Source organism: Oryctolagus cuniculus, chromosome 14 (genome assembly GCF_964237555.1).
Source record: "Oryctolagus cuniculus chromosome 14, mOryCun1.1, whole genome shotgun sequence".
Lineage (NCBI taxonomy): Eukaryota > Metazoa > Chordata > Mammalia > Lagomorpha > Leporidae > Oryctolagus > Oryctolagus cuniculus.
In genome coordinates, this window is record NC_091445.1 from 19,161,272 (window position 1) to 19,181,942 (window position 20,671).

The 20,671-nt window shown below is 45.6% G+C and overlaps 1 long non-coding RNA gene across 1 annotated transcript in view; it reads left to right on the forward strand.

Moving 5' to 3' along the window:
• Positions 1-4,086: 4,086 nt before the first annotated feature.
• LOC138845144 (uncharacterized) overlaps positions 4,087-20,671 on the forward strand; it is a 54,482-nt gene continuing 37,897 nt past the window's right edge. Inside the window, exon 1 of the long non-coding RNA XR_011381937.1 lies at positions 4,087-4,180. This is a non-coding gene — a long non-coding RNA (uncharacterized lncRNA). The remainder of the gene's footprint in view (positions 4,181-20,671) is intronic.

Below are 20,671 nucleotides of genomic sequence, written 5' to 3' on the forward strand. Positions count from 1 at the left end.
CACAATGCCAGCCCCATCTTCTTGTTTTTTTATATGCCCCAGATTGTCCATTACCACAGCAATGCCTGGCTGTATTCAGATTCTTCCTCTAGTACTTGATCTACAGCCGCTACAAATGTCACCATCTTGTATTTTCTGAGACCTGATGCTCTGAAGCAATCAGTTTTCACTGATTTCCAACTTCTTGTCCTGGAGTCCTGGCACACATGAGCTACAGGAGGGAAAGCGGATTTGATGGTGATGGTCTCCTTCCACAAAGTCCAGCATTATTCCTCTTGGACGTTTTCCATCCTACCCAAGGACCAATTCAATCTTTAAATTCTGTATTCAACTACACAAGGTCTGTAGTCCCCATTCCTGAAATATCTTCTGTAGGAACTCTCTGGTGGAATCACTGGTAAGCCCTCACATGAAAGCCTTGCTCCAGGTCTCCAGCGAGACATGGTCTATGCTGTCATCCTTTAGCCTCATACCACAGGCTGGGCTTGGTCACCTCTGTCCTCTTGAAGCTGTTCACTTTGTAAGATGATAAGAGCCCCAGTAACTCCGACTAGGACTGAAGGTAATTTTTCTGCAGTGGCACGATGACCTTGACTTTCTTCATCTGGCATGGTCAGTTTCTGTACTGTAGCTCACTGAAGCTCCCCGCTCCCATTTGTAAGATGGAATCAGTTTGCAAGCATGCACCCACATTTACTAGCAAGTGATCGTAAGCATATGTGGAGTTCAAAGAATGGTTCAAAATATCTTTATTAGCCCCCATGGAGGGTCACCTTCAGACTAAACAGAATTAACCAAGCTGTCCACTATAAAGTTCTTTTTCCCTTTGCCACTCTCTGCTCTTTCCTTGGGCAATGGGGCCATCCTTTGGGATTACAGCCAGCCAGGCCTGTCCCTGTTTCTAGCCCAAGAAAACAAAGATGCAGCCTTGAATTCTTCAGCTTGTAGCACCTACAAAAGAAAGCTCTTAACTGATATGGATCTCTTCTCCTCTGACATAACCACATGTATGCATGCTCCAAAGACATCCTCATCTCTCCCAGAACAATAATGGGGAGAAAAACAGAAATTAAAGGAGACAAAGACTCCATCCTGCACCAGAAAAGAATAAGCAATGGACTGATTTCATAATAGTGAAGAAAAACCAGTAAGGTCAAGTTTGTAAGCCTTAGGGAGGGGTAGACATTTGACCTAGCTGTTAAGAGACCAGTTACGACACTTATGTCCTCTATCAGAGTACCTAGGTTTGTTCTTGACTCCAGTCTGGCGCCTGACTCCAGCTTCCTGCCAATATGGACTGTGGGAGGAAGTGGTGATGGCTTAAGTGGAGTTTCTGCCACCTACGTGAGAGACCTGGATTGATTTCTGGCTCCTGGCTTCAGCCAAACACCCAGCCATTGCAAGTATTCTGGAAGAGAACTAACAGGTAGCAGATGTGGTTGGTTTCTCTCTCTCTCTCTCTCTCTCTCTCTCCCTCTCTCCCTCTCTCCCTCTCTCCCTCTCTACCTCTACCCCTACCCTTAGCCCTACCCCTACCCCTACCCCACCTCTACCTCTACCTCTACCTCTACCTCTACCTCTACCTATCTACATCTCTCAAGTAAATATTTTTTAAAGTCTTACAGAAAACGGAATTGGAATAAACAAAGATGACTAAGTTAAAAGGATTTCTAAGAAAAATCCTTATAACTAAGGAGTTTTTTCTCCTTTAATCTTTTGTCTGCATAATTGTTGTTTTCTAAACAGTATTGTTCAAGGCTGTTGTGCCACAGTGGTTTTTAAATAATTTCTCTGAAGATAAATAATGGAACAAGGAAATGGTGATAAGTAGACAGCCAGGTGGATAAAACAGCCATATACTCCCCAACATAGTAATGTTAACTTCGCATCAGTTACCAAGTTTCATAAGAATTATTTGTAAAGAAAAAAAGCATCTTATATGATGGCCATGCAGACCAGGGAACAGAAATGATCATATATACCTTCTATACATATATATTTACTTTCTACAGAAGCAATTACTTTTCTTCAGCTAGAAATTGTTGCAAGAGGCCTACAAATGCTGTGAACCAGAACAGCACAACCAGTGTTCACAATATCTCTGCTGAACTCAATCAATCTCCCACACTCTTGAATAACATGGTGAAACTCCCAGTTATGTGAAAACAAGAATTCAGACTTGTTGGGAGCAGTTCCTGACATTTTTGGCATGTTGCTTCTCCTTTGCCATGGAACAAAGAGCTACATTAATGCATCTTCTAATATGCATTCTCATTTCTCATGCAGAATAAAGAGGGTGCAGAAGCCTGCACGTTAGTGAGCTGCTTAATGGTGGTTAGAGAAGTTTCCAATGGCAGAATGATATGCCCTAAATGACATGTTTTTTTTTTTTCCTTTGGGAAAAGAAATGCAACTCACTCTCACCTCCTTCCCTGCCAAATTTCTTTGCTTTGTGATAATGTTGGGGTAAGAAAATAAGCTGCATGTGTGTGGTTAAGTCAGTTGCCCGGAATTCAAGACTCAACAAGTCACTGATTCAATTGTTTCTAAGCATAGTTAACTCTAAAAGAAATGCCCTCTTCTTCCCAACATGCTTTGTATCTGGGAAGCGAGAACAATATAGCTTCCTCACTATTAACCAGGATACTCCTGGGAAAACATCCAGCTCGACTCTAGTCACAAAATAGTTCTGATTGTCTTTAACTCTCGGATGAATAAAGGAGATTAGGAGAGAGGCATCAGTGATGGCTTTATGTTTGCACACTAGGGTAACCAACCATCCTAGTTTCATCACGTTTGGCCTGGCTTTAACACTGAAAATCTCCTGTTCCAGGAAAACCCTCAAATTAGGTCCGGATTCCATGTTTTCTGATTACCAGCCCAGTGATTGGGTGTTATCATATACCTTTGCTTGTTACTAAGAATTCAGTTCTACTGAGAACAGATAATTTATAAATACTAAGTACACATTCCCTATATACTTAGATATGAATCTAAACTTTTGTTGTTTTGATTTCCCACCGAATTTTTAGAGAGTTAGTTTAGATATGTCCCAAATATTGTTTTTAAAAGGTTTTGTTTATTTGAGGGGTAGAGTTACAGACAGAGAGAGAGGGAGAGACAAAGGGAAAGGTCTTTCATCTGCTGGTTCACTTCCCAAATGCCTGCAATGGCCAGAGCTGGATAAATCCGAAGCCAGGAGTCAGGTGCTTCTTCCAGGTCTCCCATGCAGATCCAGGGGCCCAAGCGCTTGGGTCATCTTCCACTGCTTTCCCAGGCCACAACAGAGATTGGAAGAGGAGCAGCTGGGACAAAAATGTACCCATATGGGATGCTGGTGCTGCAAACGGAGGCTTGGCCCACTACGCCACAGCACCGGCCCTATCCTAAATATTATTTTACTTCATTCTCTCTCCTGTCTCTCCTTTCCTTTTATTCTTGGAAAGAAGTAGATTTATGTTGTTGTGCACAGCTTAGGCTGATAAATCAAATCAGCAGACATTTCAAATAAACAAACAAAATGAATTTGAGAGGTTATAAGTGTTTGCAAGTGTCACCGTGGAGACCAGAGAATGGATTGTCACCATGGAGACTTACATAAACACTCTGCCTATGACTATCATTTCCATGTGAAATCAGATATGGAGATTTGGGAAGAGGATATATGAGATGGAGCTGGCATTCAGTGTGGCTGGAGACGAGTTATATAAAAAGCCTGAGGGAAGCCATAGCAAGTTGACAGTCTGAATGTGTCTGGTTTCCACCAATGCTCCTTCTATGAGCAGGAAGAAACCTTCAGGGAAAAATCTCAAAGTTCAGAAGGCCAGTAGAGAGTGCCTCATCAGCCCTGAAATACTACAGGATTGGAGATGATTCCCAACCCCTCTTCCACTCTCTTGTTCATGTCGGCTGTCACTGTTAGGGGAAGGAGTTCTATCACACTGCAAGGACTAGGATAAGTCCTTTATGGATATGAAGTCATTGAAGTGGACCAATACTTATAAGGAAATGTAAATATTATTCCCAGTATACCAACAGAAGAATCAAGGCACAAAGAAATTATGTCGCTTGCCCACGGTCACATGGCTAGAAAATGGTGAGGCCAAGATTCAGTCTGGTGGTGGAGCCTTCATTCTTAAATCCTGCACTCCGACAAGAAGATGATCTCCTTATCTCTGAGGTATTTCCAGCGTAAATAAGGAAATAAGCAGAGCTATGAAGAATTGGAGCAGCCTGCATTTCTAGTACATACATGCATTCTAGTTAGTATTTAATTATATGTCCGTGTCAGCGTTAGCCTAGGACTCTTACCTCTTTTTTTTTTTTTTTTTTTTTTTTTTTTTTTTTTTTTTTGACAGGCAGAGTGGACAGTGAGAGAGAGACAGAGAGAAAGGTCTTCCTTCGCCGTTGGTTCACCCTCCAATGGCCGCCGCGGCCAGCGCACTGCGGCCGGCACCCCGCGCTGATCCAATGGCAGGAGCCAGGTGCTTTTCCTGGTCTCCCATGGGGTGCAGGGCCCAAGCACTTGGGCCATCCTCCACTGCACTCCCTGGCCACAGCAGAGAGCTGGCCTGGAAGAGGGGCAACCAGGACAGAATCCGGCACCCCGACCGGGACTAGAACCCAGTGTGCCAGCACCGCAAGGCAGAGGATTAGCCTAGTGAGCCATGGCACTGGCCAACCTTACCTCTTCCTCCTCTGTAGATCCTTGAGATTCTTAGCTACAGAGAACAAAAGCCACATTAACTAACAACAAAAAAAGGGAGATATTACAGGATGTCTATTAAGTTATAGAATATCTGGGAGCTCAGAGTCCTGTTTAAAGGGTCCAGAATTCAAATGACACCACCTTTGTGATCCAATGTATACACAACTAATAGCAGAAATTCAAGTACAATTTACTCAAAATGCATATTTAAGCCTTCAGATGAATTGACTCAAATACCTAGGTTTTCATGGCATGTTTTTTTTTTTTTAATTTTTTTTTGACAGGCAGAGTGGACAGTGAGAGAGAGAGAGAGAGAGAGAGAGAAAGGTCTTCCTTTGCCATTGGTTCACCCTCCAATGGCTGCTGCAGCCAGCGCGCTGCGGCCAGCGCATCACACTGATCCGAAGCCAGGAGCTAGGTGCTTCTCCTGGTCTCCCATGCGTGTGAAGGGCCCAAGCACTTGGGCCATCCTCCATTGCACTCCCTGGCCACGGCAGAGAGAGAGCTGGCCTGGAAGAGGGGCAACCGGGACAGAATCTGGCACCCCAACCAGGACTAGAACCCCGTGTGCCAGCACCGCAGGCAGAGGATTAGCCTATTGAGCCATGGCGCAGGCCAACATGATTCTTTAGACATTGTATGCCCAGTTTCATCTTACATTTGAATCCCTATTTTCTCTTTCTCTCTTTTTAAAACTATCAACTTGTATCTACTATATGGATGTTTGATGTGTGTTAAGTCTTTGTCTTTAAAGAATTGGCCCTCTTACTTGGCTACCCGATGACACCCTGACCGACCCTTCGGATGCTGGAAGTTCCCTCTTGGTCTCCATGTTTGCAGGTTCTGGACTTGAGGCTCTCTCAAAACCAACTCCACTTTTGCCTGGGTTTTAGGGTGGCTGGCGTTTTCTTCTTCATCTTTCTGAGACTGCTCATGATTCTTTGTCACTGAGATTCTCCCAGCCTTTTCTGAAGTTGATTTTTTTTACCCTGGAACATACCCTTCTAGAAGTGGGAGGGGGAATAGAGAATGAGATCACTCCTCCATCTGCCTATGGTGTCCCCTGCTCCGTTCTTCCATGCACGTCTCTGTGTCCAGTAGTCCTCTGAACGTGTGCTCTCAGATACCCCATAGGAGCCTCAACTGGTATTCCAGCAGAATTTATGTCGGCTAAACCTGGCTCTGTGTGGGTGTCCTCCATAACCAAGAAAGAAACATATTGTATCTTGACTCCACCCACTCTCATATCTCTCATGCTTGATAAATACCCAAGATTCCAATTACCCAGCATGCTCAATATTCAGATCCATCCATTGCTCAGCATCTTCTCTTTGTTTTCGTTTAGCAGAATCCATCTACCATGCACAGACACAATTCCAGACACTGCAAAAACATTACTCCATGCTCTCATTAAAAAATATGTATTTCATTCAACAAAGACTTGTATAGTGGGTACCGCATGTCAGGAACTCCTCCAGACCTCGATGAGACCCTTCTGCCCCCCAGAAGGAAGCACACACTAGCTCTGAGAGTCCTTAAGGTTCAACTTATGTACTCATGGATCCTCTCCTCAGTCTTCCAGGCTAAGTCCAACACATCCTGTACAGATTTTACCCATGTGTATGTGGCTTGTTTGTGTATGTGGCTGCCGTGACTTGGAACTGTCACTTCTCCAATCTGGGCTCCTCCTTTTATCCCTGGACTTGTGTTTGACACCAAATAGAAGCTTGGTGGAAAACTGATTGAACAGCTGGTAGACCAAGCCACTTTGCTCGTGCCATGAGGCTTACGGAGTTCCTGCTACTGAGAGTTGGGTCCACATTCCTTAGTAGGCACACCGTGACTCTCCGGCTCACCTGCTACTCCTTCCAGATTCACTTTTCCCAGTCCCAAGTTGTGCCCCTCTTGCTTCACCCACCCCAACCTATTCCTCATATTCCCCAAAGAATGTTCTCTCCCAAACAAGTACCAACCAGGCCTGACCCTGCTTAGCTTCCAAGATCAGACGAGATCAGGCATGTTCAGGGTGGTATGGCCATAGACACCCAGATAATGTTCTTCAGGATTCCTCAAGCTAGAAAATACTAGAAAATACTATCCCTGGGGCCAGTGCTGTGGCGCAGTCGGTTAAAAGCCCTGGCCTGAAGTGCCGGCATCCCATATGGGCACCAGTTCTAGTCCAGGCTGCTCCTCTTCCAATCCAGCTCTCTGCTATAGCCTGGGAAAGCAGTAGAACATGGCCCAGGTCCTTGGGCCCCTGCACCTGCATGGGTGACCCAGAAGGGGCTCCTGGCTTCAGATTGGCTCAGCTCTGGCCGTTGCAGCCATCTGGGGAGTGAACCAGCAGATGGAAGACCACTCTCTCTGTCTCTACCTCTTTCAAATAAATAAATAGTATAGAGAATAAATAAATAAAAAGAAAATGCTGTCCCTGGCTTTTATGCCTTCAATAAAGTCTTACTCATAGTTCACGATGGGGCTAGCTCCCAATACCTCAAAGCAGTGTACTTGGTCATGCTGAGTCCTTTGACCTAAAGAGATTAGAAGGGCAAGGAAGCAAGGTCTGTCTAATCTCCTGTCCTGTCTCCTGCCTATCTTTCTCCCCCTAAAGAAATTCAGAGAAACTGGAAACCCTTTAGATCACTCTCTCTCTTCTCCCCTTGACCTTGACACTGGAGCAGTCCTGCCCCATCTCTGAGAGGGAAGAATGTTAGAGAGAGGCCAAGAGGAATCTGAAAGAATAGGCCTTGCCCTATCCCTTCCACCTTCCCTCTGGCCTGTGACCATTAGATTATAGGCTTTTGTCCAATCAAATTTCTACCCAGCTGTCCATCCTTCATGGAACCTAAGAATAAAAAGAGACAGTTTTCCTTGGTTCTTTGAGTCTTCCTTTCCAAAGGCTCTTGTGTCATGTAAAACTTTGATGGAATAAATCTTTATGGCTTTTCTTTCTGCTCCATCTTTGTTAGCAAGACTATCAGCCATGACCCATAGGACAGGTGAGAAAGGCATCACACTTCCCCACCCCTGCCATGACCAGACTCTAAGGTGTCATATCCCCACGTGGAACATGTCCTCCACAGGACTTGTCACTCTGGAACCCACACAGTGGCTTAGACTCACTTATCACATAACACAGCAATGATTGATCTATGTGTGTCTATCTCCCTCCTGATTTACGCTATGGGCTTTGAGCTCTTCAAGGTCAGAGCTCCATTTTCCTCATCTTTAAGTTCTCTCTACCTCCATACAGCTCCTGTCTCAGCCCCTAGAATATAGCAGATGACCACATAACATTTGATGGAATGGATTTATGATGAGTGACTGGATTCGTGCAGCTCCTCATTGGACTGTGTGGGAAGGCTTAAAAAGCATTGACCTTCTCTTCATCTGATGTTTCTGCCCAACGTAGGATCCAAGGTCTTATTCTCAAACCAAATTAGAGACCTTTATTTTCAAGTGCCTTTTCTACATAAAAGCACTTGTTTACTGGTTGGCCACCCACTCTCCATTTGCGTTCCCTTTCAAATATAAAATCGCATGTGTCCTTGGAGTGCTTACCATTTCTGGTTACGTTGGATGTCAGTGTCATCAGCTCCTTATTATCTCCTACACAGCGTATACATTAGACAACATTTGTTTCTTGATGGTAACGCGCTACTATCCAATTTAAAATAGCTTTAGGTGATGGTTGGAAATTGACCCTTTTAGCCTGTGACCGTTTTTCTCTGACTCAAGCCCATTACATTGTTCAGACGGCTGTTACACAGTGAAAAACAGCCGTAGTCATCTCTAAAAGGACTTAAGGATGTGTAACCTGTGTTTCCCCCAGAGCCACATGAACCCCAGGGTGAAAAGGAGTCCCATTCATCCTAACTTTCCCCAGCTGTGACCCTCACTTAATATTGCAGGAGTTCTAACACTTCATAAAACTTTCTATTCCATGCTCAGCTACTTCTGAAAGGCACAAAGAAATACCTGAAATATTTAAAAATGAATATCCGTGTGGCATCTACCATGTTTCTGCTGCCACCCACCCCCACCCCACTTCGACCTGGCTCCTGTTGTCTGGGTTGATGATTAAAGGACAGCTGTGCCGCCTCCATCACTCCCAATGCCACTGCAAACCTGCAGCCGCTAGCACCGCCTCCTTGCTTTCCTCGCAAGTGAGCGTTAAGGATGCCTTGAGATTTCACCTGGTCAGCACGCTGGCCCAATGCCGCTACGGCCGTGGTGCTTTGCTATAAGCCATATAGGATGTGGTCCCAATCTCACCCCGTCTAGTAAGGGGCATAGCAATTTTCATTTTAACTTTCAGACTCTTCTCATCTTGCTGCTCGAATCCAAGCAAGTCAGGTTTGGAAGCAAGCTGAGTTTGACATTTTCACCATCCTTCACCTGTGCCTCGAGCCCAGGGACCTCTCTAGGCTTCTGCCTCTGACTCCCTCTTCACTTAGCATGAGTTTGATCCCAGAGGCTCCTCAGTCACTTGTGCATGTGAGAGTACTTCAGAAATTTATGGAAAACTGGAATTGATAAGGTTATTTTGATGCAAAAAAATGAAATTGTGCATAATATACGTGTTGCATAAACTGTTTGAGGTCCCTCATATGCGCTGGACCCTACCTATGGCTGCACCCTGCAAACTCCCTTTTGTTTGGCTTCCCTTCTACAAACATCAGTAAATGCATGCAAACATACATTTCATTATTGAAAATAGCAGAACCTGAGGCTTACCTGTTGCCTCTGTTATGATGGAGTTAATGTACTTTTCTATGGTATTGTAAAATTCTTCTAGAAAGATAAAGCTTTTTACTACCTTAATTGCCTGAGGACCACCAGCTGGGGCAGGCTTACAATAACACTGTATTTTAAAGATTTCCAGGGGAGGTCACTTATGTCTTGGAGGCAGAAGCCAGGAAGTGGCCAGTGCAAGGCTGCTTGTGATGCTTTGTGAGGTAGTCGGGGTCTTGACTATGTCAGTCTTGCTGATTTCCCATCCTTACTTAGCCTGCAATAGCCAGCCACCTCAAGGTCCTGGATGGCTGCTGAAGCCCCAGGCACTCTAACTGCATTCCAGCCATCAGGAAAAGAGAAGGATAAAGGCCATGCCTCTTGGACTTGATGACACGTTATGTACATAGAATGTACATACTTTTCCACTTTCCTTCTGTTGGTCAAAACCCAGCAACAAGGCTATATTTAGGCCAGCACCGTGGCTCAATAGGCTAATCCTCCGCCTTGCAGCGCCGGCACACCGGGTTCTAGTCCCGGTCGGGGTGCCGGATTCTGTCCCAGTTGCCCCTCTTCCAGGCCAGCTCTCTGCTATGGCCCAGGAGTGCAGTGGAGGATAGCCCAAGTGCTTGGGCCCTGCACCCCATGGGAGACCAGGAGAAGCACCTGGTTCCTGGCTGCAGCGCGCCAGCCGTGGCGGCCACTGGAGGGTGAACCAACAGCAAAAAGGAAGACCTTTCTCTCTGTCTCTCTCTCTCACTGTCCAGTCTGCCTGTCCAAAAAAAAAAAAAAAAAAGGCTATATTTAGCAGTAACAGAAGTTGGAAATGTAGTCTTTTTTCTAACTATCCAGATTTTCAGCTTAATCAGCAGTCCTGCTAGCCAGCAAGAAACCAAGACTATTTCTGAGGATAACTGGGCATCACTCCAGCAAAGATACGGCTTTCTTCTGTCCCATCTTTTTATGGATTTAAACTGGTACATGGAACAGGAACAGATTGCTGAATTTCTTGTGCCACCCACACCAATGTGTTACAGGACAATGTATTGAGAATTTAATTCATGTTTCAGTCCCACCACTGTTAATGCGTTTCCTTTCTCCATATGGGAAAGAGATAGCTAAGTCTTTTGTTCCCATGCTTGATGGGTTCTTGTGCTATAGGGTCAAAAACAGATGTCGCCAGGTCCCCAGAAGGCAAATCCAGCCTCACCTTTTGTTTTCAACTCTTAAATTCAGTGGCAGCAAAGTATCTGAAGAGGAAAGGGAGCTCCAAAGCTTGGAGAAAATGGAATTGGGTTAACATGAGGAGAGCAGCTTCAAGGCTTCCTTGAGGCTGAGGGGCACCTGCTTTGGCCATTACCGGGCAGTGGGGACAAGTGTCAGGCTCATTCACAGAACCGTGGGACACACACGTGTCTTGCTTGACAATGGCCATGTGTTGTAGCTCAAAGAGCTTACATGGGCCTCAAAGCACCTCCCAACCTTGACAATGTTCCCTAGGCCCAAGTTGCCCACTTCCTAGAGAGCAGAGCCAAAGTGACGCCAACACCAGTATGAGCGTCCCTGTATTCTGGATTCACCAGACAACTGAGACTACAGTTTAATTCTGGAGAAGTAGAAGTGTCTCCCCAGAATAAGACCCTAACCCTAACCCTAACCCTAACCCTAACCCTAAGACCAAGAATGTATTCCTGACTTTCACAGGCAGACAGAATCTTCTAGAAAATCTTATTTTCAGTGTTTTTTTTTAAACTCAGGTGTTGTTGGTTAATATTTATTCCTGGGCCGGCGCTGCAGCTCACTAGGCTAATCCTCCGCCTAACGGCGCCGGCACACCGGGTTCTAGTCCCGGTCGGGGCACCGGATTCTGTCCCGGTTGCCCCTCTTCCAGGCCAGCCCTCTGCTGTGGCTAGGGAGTGCAGTGGAGGATGGCCCAGGTGCTTGGGCCCTGCACCCCATGGGAGACCAGGAAAAGCACCTGGCTCCTGGCTCCTGCCATCGAATCAGCTCGGTGCGCCGGCCGCAGCACGCCGGCCGCGGCGGCCATTGGAGGGTGAACCAACAGCAAAGGAAGACCTTTCTCTCTCTCTCTCTCTCTCTCTCTCACTGTCCACTCTGCCTGTCAAAAAAAAAATATTTATTCCTGCTGTGAAGGGTAGAGTTCTCAATAGAGCTCAGGTCTCCTGGTATCCACCTTGTGCCCTATTCATGTGTAGCATTGCTGTCTCTGAGGGTCAAGGGTACAAGTGGGAACAACACTGATTACTAAGGAGTGACTCATCTCAGCCCCTCATCCAGCTTCCTTGGTGCATCATTTATTTTGCCAGATGGATTTAATACTATGCAGCCACTACTTAGGCTCTCAGCTCCTTGAGGACTGGTATCTGGCTATTCTGTGAAATGGGCCGCAGGTGTGTTAGGTGGTTCATAGATCGGTTATTTCATCGAACTTTTGTCAGAGCACCAGGGCTGCTGAAATGCATTAGCCAGGATTTTTTTTTTTCTGGGGGAGCTGGATTACTCAGAATTCAGACCCAGGAAGAGAGCTCTGTCGGGCTGTGGGTGGTGTGAGCAGGGGGATTATTTCCTCCTGGCTCTCACCATGGTTCTTTCTCTGTGGCTGAGGCTTGTTACAGATTCATTTGCCAGGACCAGGTCTCCAAGGAAAATCCAAGGTGGTACAGCCTGTGATACTGATGATTTAGTCGACAGTGTTCTTTTCTGAACTTCAAATGAAACCAGGGGTTTATGAGAAACAGTCCTTCAGCTGAGTCATAAAGGCGAGTTCCTGCCCTGTTGCAGTTAAAAATTCATGAAACATTTTCCAAAGGGCTGTTGTGAGCCAGGCTTGGTTGGGTTCTCTCTCTGTCCCTACCTAACTGTTACAGATCCGACGAGCACCTTTAGAGGGCTTCCTTTTGCCAGTGAATTGTGGTCTGGTGTTTTCTGGTTAGTCAAAAACAAATGTTGGGCCTGGTTAGTTGAAGGATGCTCCAGAAAATGATAAGCATTGCAGAAACCCAAACAAGCTCTAAAAGCCAGTTAGCTTTGCTGAAAAGCTTGGCACCCTTTGGAAACTGGCACACCAGGGTTGTCTCCCCAAGGCAGAGACACCTCGCTGCCAACATGAGGCCAGAGACACTTGCCAGCTGCTGCTTCTGTTGTCTGATGACAGCTCTTTCAATGAAAACAAAACTGTGGTCAGGCAGTGGGCTGAAGGGACAGGGAGTAGCTGACAGTGGACACCCTGACGATGAGATCTTGTATGTGTTAACGTGACTGGCCCACATATCATTGGTTGCTGGTGTTGCATCAGTATCTCATAATGAAACGGAACCCTACACTGTGCTTTAAATGTGGAAGCTGCTTAACCATCAGGTCCAAGCCTCCCAGTCCCCCAGTCTCCCTCTCATAGCTTAAAGTCTCCTTGTCCTGTTTATGGCTGCAAATCAACTTCTTTAAAATAAGCTCTCTGAATTGAGGAAGTTGTGCAGCTGGCCCTAGAATCACTGGACTCATGGGGTCACTTAGTCCCCTTTAGATAACATCTTTTTTTTTTTAAGATTTATTTATTTATTTGAGAGGCAGAGTTACAGAGAGAGAGAGACAGACAGAGAGGTCTTCCATCCTGTGGTTCACTCCCCAAATGGCCACAACAGCCAGAACTGAGCCAATCCAAAGCAGAAGGTAGGAGCTGCTTCCAGGTATCCCTTGCAGGTATAGGGACCCAAGCACTTGGATCATCTACTGCTTTCCCAGGCCATCAGTAGGCAGCTGGATTGGAAGTGGAGCAGCCAGGACTCAAATTGGCGCCCATATGAGATGCCAGCACCACAGGCAGATGCTTAACCTATTACTCCACAGCACCAGCCACTATAGATAACATCTTGATGTCAGACTTGTCTTGTGTAGTTTCCGTTCCAGGAACCCCAGGCCCAGAACAGAAGTAACTACTGGCGTAAACAGAGCCCACTTTGCCATCCTCAAAATTCCCTGCAAAACACCATGTAGCCAACCAGCTGGAGGACCATGACCACTGCAGACCAAAGAGGAACTTGGCCATGAGCTGAACTGGCACCTCCCAGCCGTAACTTCATTCTGTAAGAACCTTCACCCCTGACCCCTCAGGCAGCCTGTGAATTCTCATAGCTGCCTGGCTCCTTGCTCTTCATGTTGCAATAGGTAACCTACTTTCTTTTACCACCTCAGTGTCATCTGTTGGCTTGCTTTGTGTCGAGAGAGTGGAGCCAGTTTTGCGGTGATTCTAAGCAATCCCTCCAACCCTTTAGGGAGGTGCCCTAATAATAGCTGGGTTTCAAACAGCAACTGTTTTGCAACCACAGTATTCTCAGCGATGCTACCACTTTTGCTCTTAGGAATGTATGAAGTCACTAGACCATCTCCCTCTGTGGTGGCCTCATGGTTGCAAGAAAGTCAGGAACCTTCCAGAACTTGCATTTTCCAGATTATTAACGTGATGGGGGGGCAGGGGATGTTATTACTTCAACTGCCCTTCTAGGTGCTGTGGCTCCTTTCAGAATTGACATAAGACAGAGTAACCGAAGACAAACATACATCACATGTGTGTGCCAGGAGTCCACAGATATATGAGACTCCAGGAAGCACTGATGACTGAAACTTACACATCGTCCTGAGATACAGCAGGGAGCAGGGGTTTGGGATTTCTGGTGGGTGTGGAGAGTAGAAAAAATTATTGGAAAGAGGGGGCAGAATATGTGTGGTGAACAAAGGCTGCTTTGATACCCAACTAAGAGCCACTGCATTGATAAATGTCTCCCAGGAGCGCTACTCCTATTAGAGATATCTTTACTAATACAAATGTCCTGTTCAATGTAAATTTCCTTTACCAAGGGAGAAATTTGTATCTTATTTTAAGCAGTTGAAGGAGGAGAAGACATGAAAAGCTTTTCTGCTTGGCTGGTTCTTAAACTCTCTTAGCTCTAAACAATTGCTATGCCAAAATGGCGTACTTGGGGTGGCGTGTTCTGAACCCCTTCAGTCACATGACTTGTTTCCCTCTTATAACTGAAAGTTCAAGAAGCACTTTTAAAAGGTCCCTTTTAAAGATTTATATTTCATTGAAAGGCAGAGTGACAGAGAGAGAGGGAGGGAGAGACAGAGAGAAAGATAGCTTCTATCTGCTGACTCACTCCCCAATGACCGCAGCAGCCAGGGCTTGCGCAGACCTTCTCAGGGTGGGTTTGCAAACCCAGACAAGAACAGGGTAGCTTCCAAGAGAAGGGGAGTGAGTGATGGGAAGATGGCCACAGTGTCCATAGCAACTGTTAATATATGTGGACTACTCACATCTCCATGGTTTTAAGAACATGTTCATTTTCTCTTCATCAAAAAACCCACAAAGAAAGATTCCAATCTGAGGCACATTTTCAGATGAGAATACTGAAACTCAGAGAGGCTACATAACTTGTTAAAATCACACAGCTAGGGGTGGGCTTTTGGTCCAGCAGTTAAGATGCCAGACCTACATGGGGGTGCCTGACTTCAATATCTGCCTCTGGCTCCAGACTCCAGCTTCATACTAACACACACCCTGCAAGGCAGCCATGGTGGCTCCATGGTTAGGTCCCTGCCACCCACACGGGACATTTAGATTAGGTTCCCAGATTCCAGCTTCGACTTTAACCTGGTCTCAGCCTTTGCAGGCATTTGGGGAGTGAGCAACAGATAGGATGGATCTCTCTCTCCCCGCACTTAAATCACACAGCTAGAAGCTGCTATGTGCATCTAGGTAGTCTGAATTCAAAGTTCAAATGCATCAGTCACACTGATGGAGGCAGGTGTCATCCTGGGCTCAGGAGACCAAGGAAGATGCAGTAAGAGCCAATTAATTAACATGGCTTCTTCCCTTCCTGTCTGTCAATAGCCAACTCTCCTGGCAACCATTGGCCTCCCCTCCACTGGGCCCCTTGATTTTATTTAAACTTCCCCTGAGACCAGAGGAAAGCAGTGCAAGTTGAGTATAATTTCTTGAGACCCATTTTACATGGGACAGGAGCAGCCTGCAGGAAAATGATAAAAATGCTTCAAGCGTCTTACCAGAAGTGGGGGCCGAGACCTGATAGCCTGCCCTAGCAGCTGGTTTCTCTTGGATGTGATAAGACAAGCTCTTACTACTACGCCAAATATCAGCGTATGTCAAAAACTTCTTGGAAGAGTGGGCATGGTGATACAGTTGCTTCAGCCACCACTTGGGCTACCAGCATCCCATACTGGAATGCCAGTCCAAGTCCTAGCTCCTGCATGTCTGATGCAGCTTCCTACTAATGCCCCCTGGGAAGCAACAGGAAATGGATCAAGTGCTTGGATCCTTGCCACCCATGTGGGAGACCCAGAAACAGTTCCTGGTTCCTGGCTTTAGGCATTTGGGAAGTGAGACAGCCAATGGAAGATCTCTCTCTCTCTCTGGTGCAAAAAACTTTTAAAATCCATGCATACAAGATATCTTCTAAATCATGAAAAATATGTGATATGCCTGGAGCATGCATGAGTTTCAAAAATATTGCACCAATATAAACTTGTCTTTAAGTCCATTTTCCATGAACTTTTCAAAGAACATGTTTATTACTTCAGAAATTAAGTAAAATTATAATTCCTGAGACCTTTTCCACTAAAACCGAGAATTACAGCATTTAAGACATAAGCTAATAGCATTCATAAGGTTGGCCAGAGTGACTATTTCTGTTACCAAGAGACATTAGATGGCTGCACTGGGCCACATGACACATCCTAGTCATTAATAACATCCTATTCTGTCTGTCATTCTCAAGTGTTCGCTCTCCACACAACCTGGTTTGCACCTCTGTTTCTTCCCTGGAGAAGTAGGTGTTGGGAGACAAGCCAAGAATCCACAGCAGGACAATTGACATATACCCGATGAACGCGGCTCCTCTTGACAGTGAGATCTTTGCGATTCGTCTGATCTATTTTTTGACATTCGATTTGGCAAGCTTACAGGGGGGAAATAGAGCTGTCTGGGCTTAGCAGGAAAGTCTTGCCTCTTTATTATTCCTGTGTTCTCAGGTGGTGTCACGATTCATAATTCATTTCGAACTGCATTTTCTTGGCCCTTATCAAACAAATCATGTTAATTTCATGAAGCTGGGTCAAGTAAGGATAAAGGGAAAGGTTGAGAGAAAGATTATTTGGTGTTACAAGCCTACAGATGGTTAGAAAGTCCTCCAGGCAAGGACCTAGGCCAGGTAAAAGCAACCCACACAAGGGGGCTTCGCAAGGTCCATGGAAAATTCTCTTTGAAATCCACTCTTCCACACACTTTTTGAAACCCCAGCAGGTGTATTACTTTCTGTATGAAGCCATGTTCACAAGCATAATCGTCACTAAACCTTCCATTGTGCTCGTTGGTTGGCCGGTTTTTTGGGGTGTAACTGACAGATTCAGACGTTAAGCTCGCGTGGGGCTGTGTTTTCAGGTTTCATGTACCTTTTTAAAATTCAGTAAGCGGCCAGTTGTTACAGTATTTCAAGGTAAGGCATTCTTCAGCTGGTAAAATACAACAGCTTTTTTGAGGTGCCAGCTTCCGTTTAAAAGGGTGTTGATCCATTCTGTGTATATTTGATAGTTACTTCCATGTGTGGATAGCAGTGCTACCCACAGAATTGGAGCAGCAATAAACCAGGATGGCTCAGTCCCCACCTGCGGTGGCCCTCACTACCTAACAGGAAAGAGAACATTAGCAGAAGGAAGACGTTCAAGTTTGAAAAGCCCTATGAGCCTTATTAACAGAATGCCAAGGGAAAGAACAGTACTTAAAAAAGTTTGTGGAAAATGAAATTAAAAGTTGAATTTATTTTGTTGCAAAAAAAAAAATTGAAATCTATACCTACAAGAGCTCTTCAAAAAGTTGATAAAAATGCCTATCATGAAAACAAAAAAAACTGCATGGATTCCAACAGTTTTCTGCATCCCAGTCAAGTTGCCTTCTAATTCTGCTTTCTGCCAACGTTTTGAAGTTTGGTTCCCAGGAGAGAGGCTTGAGGGCGCGACTTCGGGAAGGGCTGTCAGGGACGGCGTCTCCTGTGAGCAGGCTCTTGAAGGGAGGTCACAGGCAGAGCGGGAGGCGAAGCCACGCAAGCAGAGAGGAAAACACGAGTCCCCGCGGAGGAAGTCATGCAGAAAGGCCTGGCGGAGAGAAAGAGCCCTTTCCTGTGACTGGGAAGCGAATTGCGAGGGGGTCGCTGGAAACGAGTATCTGAAGCGCCAGGGAAATGCTGAAGTGGAGATTTCAAGTAGGCAGGCGGATGAAGAGCCGGGCGTCCAGTAGTGGGCTCAGCGCGGGAGGCGCTTGGGGTTTCAGCATGTTTGCAAACAGCACGGTGCTTCTGGTTGCCTAGGATAAGAGGGAAGCGCGAGCCTCCAGCTGTCCCTGCAAAAAAGAGCCCACAGAGAGAGTAGCCCAGGGGCAGGAAACCGGGGACCAGAGAGAGGGAGGCAAGTCCCGTGCAGAATGGTGAGGTGACAGAGCCGCAGGACACCGCACCCCGTGAAATTCGCCAGGCACAGGAAGACGGGAAACCAGCTCTCACTCGGGTGGGGCGGCTGAAAACGCTGATTTCATGCAAGCGTGTAGCTGTGCAGGGCACAGAGGAGAGTGGGCCCCGAAGAGCGATGTCCTGCAGGACGAAGTTGCCAGGTTCCACAGCACCGGCGGAGACTAGTCTGTAAACATCTATCACCTGCTTTGAGAGCACTGAAAGAGAGGAGTCTGCAGGTTACCAACACAAAGAAATGATTAATGTTTACCGAAATGAGACGCTAATTACCTTGATTGGATCATTACAAATTACATTCGTGTGCTGAATTATCCCTGTAACCCATCTTTGTATGGGCAATTATTACGGGTCAATTTTAAAAAATTAAAATAATTCAAAAATACAAAAGAATGGCAAGATGATGCATCGCTCCCCTTTCTAAACCAGGATCGTTGTAAATGACCTCAAATAGATGTGTAGAGAAGATGTAAACTCACAGCAGCCAAGTTGCCAGGGGAAGAGCCATGGTCCCTGGCTTGCTGTCAGGCACTTCAGTCACTTCTGCAGGAGAGCCGCAGCAGGAGGAGCAGCTGAGTGTGACAGAGGATACCCCAGCTCAGCGCTCCCGGGGGTGGGCTTACCTGGAGCCCCGGCCTGCCCTGTGGGATCCTGCAGCAGCCCAGGCTCCACCAGGTGTGAGATGGCAGTGGGGCATGTGGCTGAGAACAAGGCAACAGATTAAAGCACATGTATGCACCTGCTGATACACACTCACATTTGTTGTCTGAATTTCTGGAAAAAAAAGAAAGTCTCTATAGAAATTCTGGAAGCCTATTGTGTCCAGCCTCTAAGACAGTGTAAAAATGTCAATCTTCCTAACAAGTACCTGCAAGTAAATTCTGTGAGTTGACAGGTAGTCTGTGAGATCAGACCTAGTTTCATAATAATAATCCCTTACACACACACACACACATATATATATATAAATCTATACTATATCTTTTTCAGTGCTGTGATATGTATACTGATAATGCAAAAGCAATGGTTGGGGTAGGGGGAAGCTATTGTAATCCATAAGCTGTACTTTGGAAATTTATGTTCATTAAATAAAATAAAATATATTAAAAAAATGGTGGGGAAAATTGCTTTTTTTTTTAATTTTTTTCATTTGACAGGTAGAGTAATAGACAGTGAGAGAGACAGAGAGAAAGGTCTTCCTTCCATTGATTCACCTCCAAATGGCCACTACAGCCGGAGCTATGCCGATCCGAAGCCAGAAGCCAGGTGCTTCTTCCTGGTCTCCCATGCAGGTGCAGGGCCCAAGGACTTGGGCCATCCTCCACTGCCCTCCCGGGCCACAGCAGAGAGATGGACTGGAAGAGGAGCAACCAGGACTAGAACCTGGTGCCCATATGGGATGCTGGTGCCACAAGCATAGGATTAACCAAGTGAGCCACAGCACCAGCCTGGAAAATTGCTTCTTAATGCTTCAGTGTAAACCAGGGTTGTGGTACCAAACACTATTAAAAGGCAAGGAACTCTTCTTTGCCAGGCACTGTGTTGATTTATAATATAATAATAATAATAATACAGGGGCCGGTGCTATGGTACAGCAGGTTAACGCCCTGGCCTGAAGCGCCAGCATCCCATATGGGCGCCGGTTCAAAACCCAGCTGCTCCACTTCTGATCCAGCTCTCTGCTATGGACTGGGAAAACAGTAGAAGGTGGCCCAAGTCCTTGGGCCCCTGCACCCATGTGGGAGACCCGGAGGAAGCTGCTGGCTCCTGGCTTTGGATTGGCACAGCTCCTGCTGTTGTGGCCAATTGGGGAGTGAACCAGCAGATGGAAGACCTCTCTCTCTCTCTCTCTCTGCCTCTCATCTCTCTGTGTAACTCTGACTTTCAAATAAATAAATAAATCTTTAAAAATTTAAAAAAAAAGCTACAAATGCCAGTTTTATGGAAGAAGCTCATATCTGACACAGTTAGGATTATTAATTTTTTTTTTACTTTTCTATTTTAATTTTTAATTAGCTCGTAACAGATTGTCAATGTGATATTTAGATTCAATTCTAAGAACATGATGATATTCCTTCCCTCTCTCCTTCTTTCTCCCTTTCTTTTTTGGTAGTTTTTGAGATAACATATTTTAAATTTACATTACACTAAAAAGGCTTAGTACTTCACTGAATAAGAAGCTTAACAAGTAAAAAGACCCTAGTTTAGTGAGAATGTAGACTAATGGCTATGAATAAAATTGAATGGAAAAATGACCATTTCACCCATGTACAGTAGATTTTAAAGTAATCACAGATCATTAAAAGTATAGTAGTACAACATTCTTTTTTTTCTCCAAAGATTTATTTATTTGAAAGTCAGAGTTAGAGAGAGGAGAGGCAGAGACAGAGAGAGGTCTTCCATCTACTGGTTCACTCCCCAATTGGCCACAACAGCCGGAGCTGCGCTGATCTGAAGCCAGGAGCTCTTCCGGGTCTCCCGTGAGGGTGCAGGGGCCCAAGGACTGGGCCATCTTCTACTGCAGGCCAGGGCATTAACCTGCTGCACCACAGCACCGGCCCCAGTAGTACAACATTCTTAACCATTCTTTTGACAAAGGTACAGAACAAAGTTTTACAAAACTGTATTTGCAGTAATACTAGTACACATAGACATTTCTTCCTTTTTTTGTTTTTAAATT